Raw genomic sequence first — 9,286 nt, 5'->3', positions numbered from 1 at the left:
GTCAATTCTTCTTGTTTCTCCAATGAAAGTATCTGTCACTTCTTTGAGTGTCTTTCTCATGTTTTTTTTATATTTTGCAATTGTATTGATGTTTATATGGCAATCAATGAAAATATTTGTTTTATTTGAATGTATTTTTTATATCAAATCAAAATGTGACTTCTTAGGGAAATCAAAGATGGTAAAAGTATGCCAGACCTTTGTAAAATAATTAGCACTTGTTTTGATGTTTCTATGACAATCAATTAAAAAGTTGCTGCTAACGAGATTTAAATGCATTTTTATATGATTTGACTATCAAATCAACACTTTACTCTTTGTACAAATCAGAGGTTGTAAAAGTAGGCCTAATAATTATAATTACTCTCTCTTAGCTCGCTCATTAATGTCTTCATCTAAATTACAGATTGCCTGTTATCTGCTCATTGTTCCCTTATGCCATAGTTTTTACATCTCAATTGTCAGTAGAAACCACATTTGTTTAAGTCAGCCATATCAGCTATGTTTTTTAAAAGGCAGTAAATGAGGCTGAATGAAGTGTTTCGCTGCCAGACAAGGCTCCGCTGATAGCCAGGTGTAGCGGTGGTAAGGATTCATCACTCCATGGTGCTGAAAAGAAAGCTCGAATGAACAAATCATCTGTCTGCATTTTTTTATATAGTATGACTTTACTCGCATGAAAACTGTGGTTGTAAACATGGTCTGTGATAGACATAATAATATATAGGTACCATTTATTAGACACTTTTATCCAAAGCAATTTACCTTCATGCGTGCATACATTTTACTGATTGGTGGCCCCGGAAATCAAACCCACAAACATGCTTTACCAACTGTGCTTAAGAGGACCACTGTAGTAGACATCTGTTAGGCCAAACATAACAGAACACACATGTTTGTCTTCATAAATACCCTTTCTCCACAGGTGCAAAATAGCATTATGGAGTGCAGCAAAATCCAACTCTCAATTAGGGGACTGTCACCTCTTGATATGGTTCCCATGGTTACCAAGGGGTAAAATAAGAAAGCATGTACCGAAGCTTCCAATTTAAACATGTCTTTTTCACATCATGTCTTTGCATTGGTCTGTGTGAGCAGATGCTTTGTAAAACAGTATGAGACTGTTACGTAAATGAGGTTTTCAATAATGTTTGAGTACAGGTGTCTGTTACACAATTCCCTTTCATTGCCATTTCCCTTGGTGTTTTTGAGGGTCTTTGCATTTGTATTTCTGTATGAATGTAAGATCTTATCAGTTGTTTATAATTAAGCAATAAGGCACGAGGGGGTGTGGTATATGGCCAATATACCACGGCTAAGGGTTGTTCTTGTGCATGACACAACGCGGAGTGCCTGGATACAGCCCTTGGCCATGGTATATTGGCCATATACCTCAAACTCCCGAGGCGCCTTATTGCTATTATAAACTGGTTACAAATGTAATTAGAGCAGTAGTAAGAATTGTTTTGTCATACCCATGGTATACGGTCTGATATACCACGACTGTCAGCCAATCAGCATTCAGGGCTCGAACCACCCAGTTTATAATGTTATATAAGACCATGCAGTTGAAAAGGAGTTTCCCTTTCTTCGCTGAAGACAGTCATGTTTAAAAAACAAAATGTAATCAGTGGGATATACAAAGTATTAAGGACACCTGCTCTTTCCATGACATAGACTGACCAGGTGAATCCAGGTAAAAGCTATGATCCCTTATTGATGTCACCTGTTAAATACACTTCAATCCATATAGATGAAGGAGAGACAACAGGTTAAAGTAAGATTTTTAAGCCTTAAGACAATTGAGACATGGATTGTGTATGTGTGCCATTCAGAGGGTGAATGGGCAACACAAAAGATTTAAGTGCCTTTAAACGGGGTATGATAGTAGGTTCCAGGCGCACCGGTTTGTGTATATAACTGTCTGCATGTGTCCTGATGTATGGCTTATGTAACTTAATTCTGATACACGGCCCTCAAAGAAAGAAATCAGCAAGGGCATAGGTACTCAAAGCATGCACAGACCAACTGGCAAGTGTTTTCACTGACATTTTCAACCTCTCCCTGGCTGGGTCTGTAATACCTACATGTTTCAAACAGACCACCATAGTCCCTGTGACCAAGAAAGTGAAGGTAACCTGCCTGAATTATTACCCCCCATAGCACTCACGTCGGTAGCCATGAAGTGCATTGAAAGGCTGATCATGGCTCACATCAATACCATCATGCCAGAAACGCTAGACACACTCCAATTTGCATACCGTCCTATAGGGAGGAGGTCAGAGACGTGGCAGTGTGGTGCCAGGACAACAACCTCTCTCTCAATATGAGTAAGACAAAGGAGCTGATCGTGGACTATAGGAAAAGGAGGGCTGAGCAGGCCCCCATTAACATCGATGGACCTGAAGTGGAGCGCGTCGAGAGTTTCAAGTTACTTGGTGTCCACATCACCAACAAACTACCATGGTCCTAACACACCAAGACAGTTGTGAAGAGTGCAAGACAACACCTTTTCCCCCTCAGGAGACTGAAAATATTTGGTATGGGTCCCCAGATCCTCAAAACGTTCTACAGCTGCACCATCGAGAGCATCCTGACCGGTTGCATCACCGCCTGGTATGGCAACTGCTGTGCATCTGACCGTAAGCAGCTTCAGAGGGTAGTGCGTACAGCCAAGTACGTCACTGGGGCCAAGCTTCCTGCCATCCAGGACCTATATCCTAGGCGGTGACAGAGGAAGGCCCAAAGTCATAGACTGTTCTCTCTGCTACCGCACGGCAAGCGGTACCGGAGCATCGTCTAGGACCAAAAGGCTCCTTAACAGCTTCTACTCCCAAGCAATACGACTGCTGAACAACTTATCAAATGACCACCCGGACTATTTACAATAACCCCCCCCCTTTTACTTTAATTTATTTAGTACATTTTTTATTAACTCTATTTCTTGAACTGCATTGTTGGTTAAGGGCTTGTAACCATTTCACGGTAAGGTGAAAATGTGACAAATACAATTTGATTTGATTTGAAGAAAGAAAGAAAGAGCCCTTCACTTGACAACTGACAGTGCTTGAAGTAAAATTGTGTATTTCTAAAAAGCTGTCCACCTAGTGACAACATTGACTGACCTTGTGTGTTTGAGGTGCTTGATAATCATGTTACATATTGCTAATCTAAAATGATTGCATTCATTCTTCTTAACATTTTCATAGTAAATGTATTATTTATATTTTGTATGATTATTATTATTTATTTAAATGTTTGCCTTATTTAACTAGGCAAGTCAGTTAAGAAGAAATTCTTATTTACAATGACGGCCTAGGTACAGTGGGTTAACTGCCTTGTTTAGGGGCAGAACGACAGATTTTTACCTTGTCAACTCGGGGATTTGAACTTGCAATCTCTCATTTCAGGGATTCAATCTAGCAACCTTTCAGTTACTGGCCCAACGCTCTAACCACTAGGCTACCTGCAATACATTATTGATGTTCTGCATATGCATTACTTTGTACTATACCTATTTGACACCCGGTGAAAATGAGGAAAGGAAAATCTATAGGTTGTGGAACAATACCCTCTTGTGTTTAAAGACGTAGCTGCAGTCTAGTACTGACAACACAGACTACCTTGACTAAACATCTCATGGCTCTTATGTCACACTAAATCTATTTATGAAGTATCAATAGTGTCTGCATACTTGTTCAGCCTTGATATTGACATATTGATACTGTAACTATTACAGCTTCAAGAAATTCAGAGGTGAAAATATAAAATGCATAACTGTGAAATATATATATATCTATTTTAAATTAAAAATTGTTTTAGTAATTAGTAATACCAAATGATAGTCCATTTTAAAAACAGATATTCTGTTTAGCCATATTCAGTCAACATGTGATGCGTTTACTAGTTCACACAGAGATAAGGAGTCAACAAAAACAGCAATTAGCTTTTTATTTTCATCATAATTGTCGTCAGTATATCTCACGTTTTCTACTTGTTTACCTGAAAACAACATAACATCTCATCTTTTATTAATGAGTTTGGTCATCATGACGCTCATACATCATTTAAATATTACATCAATATACTAGACACCATGATTTGAAGTGTGCTTTGGATTTTGCCCTGGGGCCTTAAATGTTGGCCAAACCTGACTGTCTGAGTGCTACTGCTCTGTAATTATGTCTGCCACCACAGTTTCAGGAATGCTCTCTCTCACAGGACCCATCTCCAGCTCAGTACAGTCTGTAGTAGGCAGTCAACTCATGCAGTGAATGTTTAATTAGTGGCCCATGTTGTCTCCAACCTGTTGCTGTGTAGAGGGGCTCTACTCTGGGTCCTGCCTGTATTCACCAGGTTGAATTCAGTCTTCTGAATTACATCAGAATATCAAACAGATGCACAATCTGTTTTTTGAATGAGCAAATTAGCCACATTTACTCACTAAAGGAAATCATGTTTATCCAAGCAAATCTTAGTCATTTGTGTGGCTGGAGGATTTGGATTGCTATTGTGTTTTTGTAAAGCATACAATTCATATGTGATCATATAATCATTGCTCATACATAATAATAGAAGATTGACCTCTATATAGAATGAAGTTGCTATGAATGCTAGTATGAGTCACCAAATGTTTTGCAAACAATAGCAACCTGAAGGGATACAAAAAATACATGCATTCAGAGGATTGATTCCATGGGTTTTCTGAGAAAAAATTCAAAAAGTTTTCTGTGAAAAAGAAGCAAACAAGTGTTATGAATAGGTTGTAACATATTGAGACTGGAGTAGATATAACTCCAGTTACCCAAATGACCCTGTTAAGGATACAGGTGGTAATGCTGCTGCTGGACAGGAGAGTTTTTCTTTGTAGTACCATTTTATGTACAGCTCTCTCTATTATTGGCGGAAAGTGTCAGACACATGCCCTTATCAGTTCTCCGTCCAACGAATACAGAATGGATAGCTGGGCTGGAAAAGTGATAAGGAGATGTGGTCGACAATATTACACTCTTACAACACATTTTGAAAAGCAGGAAGCTACTGTACTGAGAACACATCCAAAATCCAACCCAAAACACATCTGACCTCATAGCTAACCTCTTTGGATGTCTTACACGCTCAGTTTTCCCACTCTCTGTCTATACATCACCTTTACTGTGGTGGCCATTCAGGTCAGGTCCGGGATATCTAGCCAGCCCTGACAAACAGCTGGAAAGTAGAAGTAGATAGAGTGAAGTCGTCATTCACCAGAGATTCACCATCGACAATTCTCCAAAAGGCAATCATCTCTATTAGTAGTCAGTCTGTTTGATAAAAGGAATACCTTTCATTTGTGGTCTTGACCAGTCATGGAAGTATCCATTAAGTACTCATCCACATCCCAAAGGCAAAGTAACTTTGAGGACACACCTCAGTGAAGAGTTTTATTACACTATGGCCCCACCTTAATCCTTGTCTCCTATTGGTTCTCAGTCAGGCCTCAATATATCTGCACAGTCACTGATCTTTCCTTTGTCTGTCACTGGGAGATTGGCCAATAGGGTAAAAGGGGATTGGCCAGGTCCCCAAGAATGGCTAGAGAAGGTTCCCACAGGTGTGGCTCAGCTGTGCATTCCAGTACACACATACCTGTCAACTTTCCCTCCCCTCTGCCTCACTAGAGAAAGCAAGCTGAACGTGTAAGGTCTCACCTGCACATTTCAATGTTGTAACGTTATTCAATATGTAGGGCGATTTTGCAAATACTGGATTTCTTTGTGTTCCGGGGGTAGATTTAAGATATTAAGTTGGCACTAAAATAAGCTAACACCTATTTATTTATTATTTATATATGTTTTTTGGGTCATTTTCAAAAGCATTTTATTTCTATTTTTCACTGTTTTGCAACGCGAATGCAATTGTTCCACACCCTGACTTTTGATCTTCTGCTATGTATTTCAACAAGAAAAATGTTGATCATTTGAAAATATTTAATGCACCTGGTTAGAAAATGAGTCAAATAAAGGAAAGCTATATAAAAAAAAATATGTGCATTAGCCATAAATACACTATATATACAAAAGTATGTGGACACCCCTTCAAATTAGTGGATTTGGCTATTTCAACCACACCCGTTGCTGACATGTGTATAAAATTGAGCACACAGCCATGCAATCTCCATAGACAAACATTGGCAGTAGAATAGCCATACTAAAGAGCTCAGTGACTTTCAACGTTGCACCTTCATAAGATGCCACCTTTCCAGTAAGTCAGTTTGTGAAATGTCTGCCCTGCTAGAGCTGCCCCGGTCAACTTTAAAAGCTCTTATTCTGCAGTGGAAACGTCTAGGAGCAATAATGGCTCAGCCAAAAAAAGTGGTAGGCCACACAAGCTCAAAGAATGGGACCGCCGAGTGCTAAAGTGCTTAGCGTATACAACTGTCTGTCCTCAGTTGCAACACTTCACTACCGAGTTCCAAATTGCCTCTGAAAGCAACATCAGCACAAGAACTGTTCGTAGGGAGCTTCATGAAATGGGTTTCCATGGCCGAGCAGCCGCACTATCTACCAAGAGAGTTCTCATCTATATTATTTGTAGCCATCTATTTACTACCACAAACCGATACTGCCAATAAGACGACACTCAACGAGCTGTATAAGGCCATGAGCAAACAAGAAAATGCTCATCCAGAAGCAACGCTCCTAGTGGCCGGGTACTTTAATGCAGGCAAACTTAAATCTGTTTAACCTCATTTCTACCAGCATCTCACGTGTAACCAAATAAACTCTAGACCACCTTTACTCCACACATGGAGACGCATACAAAGCTCTCCCTCGCCCTCAATTTGGAAACTAAAACTAAAACAGGAAGTACCAGTGACTCGCTCAATACGGAAGCGGTCAGATGATGCGGATGCTACGCTACAGGACTGTTATGCTAGCACATACTAGAATATGCTCCGGGATTCATCCAATGTCATTGAGAAGTATACAACCTCAGTCACCAGCTTCATCAACAAGTGCATCGACGATATCGTCCCCACAGTGACCGTATGTACATTTGCCAACCAGAAGCCATTGATTACAGGCAACATCCACACCGAGCTAAAGGCTAGAGCTGCCGCCTTCAAGGAGCGGGACACTAATCCGGATACTTATAAGAAATCCCACTATGCCCTCAGACGAACCATCAAAGAGGCAAAGCGTCAATACAGAACTAAAATTGAATCCTACTACACCGGCTCTGACGCTCTTTGGATGCTCTTTGAATACTACGGACTAAAAAGGGAAACCCAGCCGCGAGCTGCCCAGTGATGCGAGCCTACCAGACGAGCTAAATGCCTTTTATACCAGTTTCGAGGCAAGCAACACTGAAGCATGCATGAGAGCTCTTCTGGATGATCACACTCTCCATAGCCGATGTGAGCAAGACCTTGAAACAGGTCAACAATCACAAAACCGCAGGGCCAGACAGATTACCAGGACGTCTGCTCAAAGCATGCGCGAACCAACTGTCAAGTGTTTTCACTGACATTTTCAACCTCTCCCTGATCGAGTCTGTAATACCTACATGTTTCAAACAGACCACCATAGTCCCTGTGCCAAAGAAAGCGAAGGTAACCTGCCTAAATGATTACCACCCCGTAGCACTCATGTCGGTAGCCATGAAGTGCTTTGAAAGGCTGGTTATGGCTCACATCAACACCATCATGCCGGAAACCATAGACCCACTCCAATTCACATACTGCCCCAACAGATTCACAGATGACGCAATCTCAATCGCACTCCACACTGCCCTTTCCCAGCTGGACAAAAGGAATACCTATGTGAGAATGTTGTTCATTGACTACAGCTCAGCATTCAACACCATAGTGCTCACAAAGCTCATCACTAAGCTAAGGAGCCTGGGACTAAACACCTCACTCTACAACTGGATCCTGGACTTCCTGATGGAACCAAGCACAACTCCAACACCATCATTAAGTTTTCTGACGACACAACAGTGGTAGGCCTGATCACATACAATGATGAGACAGCCTATAGGGAGGAGGTAAGAGACCTGGCAGTGCAAGACAAAGGAGCTGATCGTGGACTGTAGGAAAAGGAGGGCCGAACAGGCCCCCATTAACATCGACGGGGGTGAAGTTGAACTATCATGGTCCAAACACACCAAGACAGTTGTGAAGATGGCACGACAACACCTTTTCCCCCTCAGGAGACTGAAAAGATTTGGCATGGTCCCCCAGATCTTCAAAACATTATACAGCTGCACCATCGAGAGCATCCTGACTAGGTTCATCACCGCCTGGTATGGTAACTGCTCGGCATCTGACCGTAAGGCGCTACAGAGGGTAGTGCGTACGGTCCAGTACATCACTGGGGCCAACCTTCCTGACATAGAGGACCTATATACTAGGTGGTGTCAGTGCAAGGCCTAAAAAATTGTCAAAGACTCAGTCACCGAAGTCATAGACTGTTCTCTCTACTATCGCACGGCAAGCGGTACCCGGAGCGCCAAGTCTAGGACCATAGAGCTCCTTTACAGTTGCTACACTCAAGCCATAAGACTTCTGAACAATTAATCCACCCGAAATATTTACATTGACCCCCACTGACCCCCATCTCTGCTGCTACTCGCTGTTTATTATCCATGCATTGTCACTTTACAATTTACCTCAACTAAGCTGTAACCCTGCACATTGACTCGGTACCGGTACACCCTGTATACAGCCTCGTTATTGTTATGTAATTTTCTTGTGTTACTTTTTTACGTTATTTATTTATTTTCACTTTAGTTTATTTAGTAAATATTTTCTTAACACTATTTCTTGAACTGAATTGTTGATAAAGGGCTTGTAAGTAAGCATTTCACGGTAAGGTTGTGTTCGGCGCGTGTGAAAAATACAATTTGATTTGATTTGTATTTCAGTTGGTTAGGAGCCCGCAAAATGGCAGCCATCCCCTCCGGCGCCATTATTATGTCATTTCTTATTATGTCATTTCTTATTATGTCATTTCTTATTTTGTCATTTCTTATTATGTCATTTCTTATTATGTCATTTCTTATTTTGTCATTTCTTATTATGTCATTTCTTAATATGTCATTTCTTATTATGTCATTTCTTATTTTGTCATTTCCTATTATGTCATTTCTTATTTTGTCATTTCTTATTATGTCATTTCTTATTATGTAATTTCTTATTATGTCATTTCTTATTATGTCATTTCTTATTATGCCATTTCTTATTTTGTCATTTCTTATTTTGTCATTTCTTATTTTGTCATTTCTTATTTTGTCATTTCTTATT

General features: G+C 40.5%; 1 long non-coding RNA gene across 1 annotated transcript; it reads right to left on the bottom strand.

Annotated features, from left to right (window-relative positions):
- Nucleotides 1–3,934: 3,934 nt before the first annotated feature.
- LOC139539276 (uncharacterized) lies at nucleotides 3,935–5,376 on the bottom strand. Its single transcript, XR_011667907.1, has 2 exons — nucleotides 5,324–5,376; nucleotides 3,935–5,208 (listed from the first exon to the last, which is right to left on the bottom strand). It is a non-coding gene; the product is annotated as an uncharacterized lncRNA (long non-coding RNA).
- Nucleotides 5,377–9,286: the final 3,910 nt, after the last annotated feature.

The sequence above is a fragment of the Salvelinus alpinus genome, chromosome 15, assembly GCF_045679555.1.
Source record: "Salvelinus alpinus chromosome 15, SLU_Salpinus.1, whole genome shotgun sequence".
Classification (NCBI taxonomy): Eukaryota; Metazoa; Chordata; class Actinopteri; order Salmoniformes; family Salmonidae; genus Salvelinus; species Salvelinus alpinus.
This window is presented reverse-complemented; position numbering and strand designations above follow the sequence as displayed.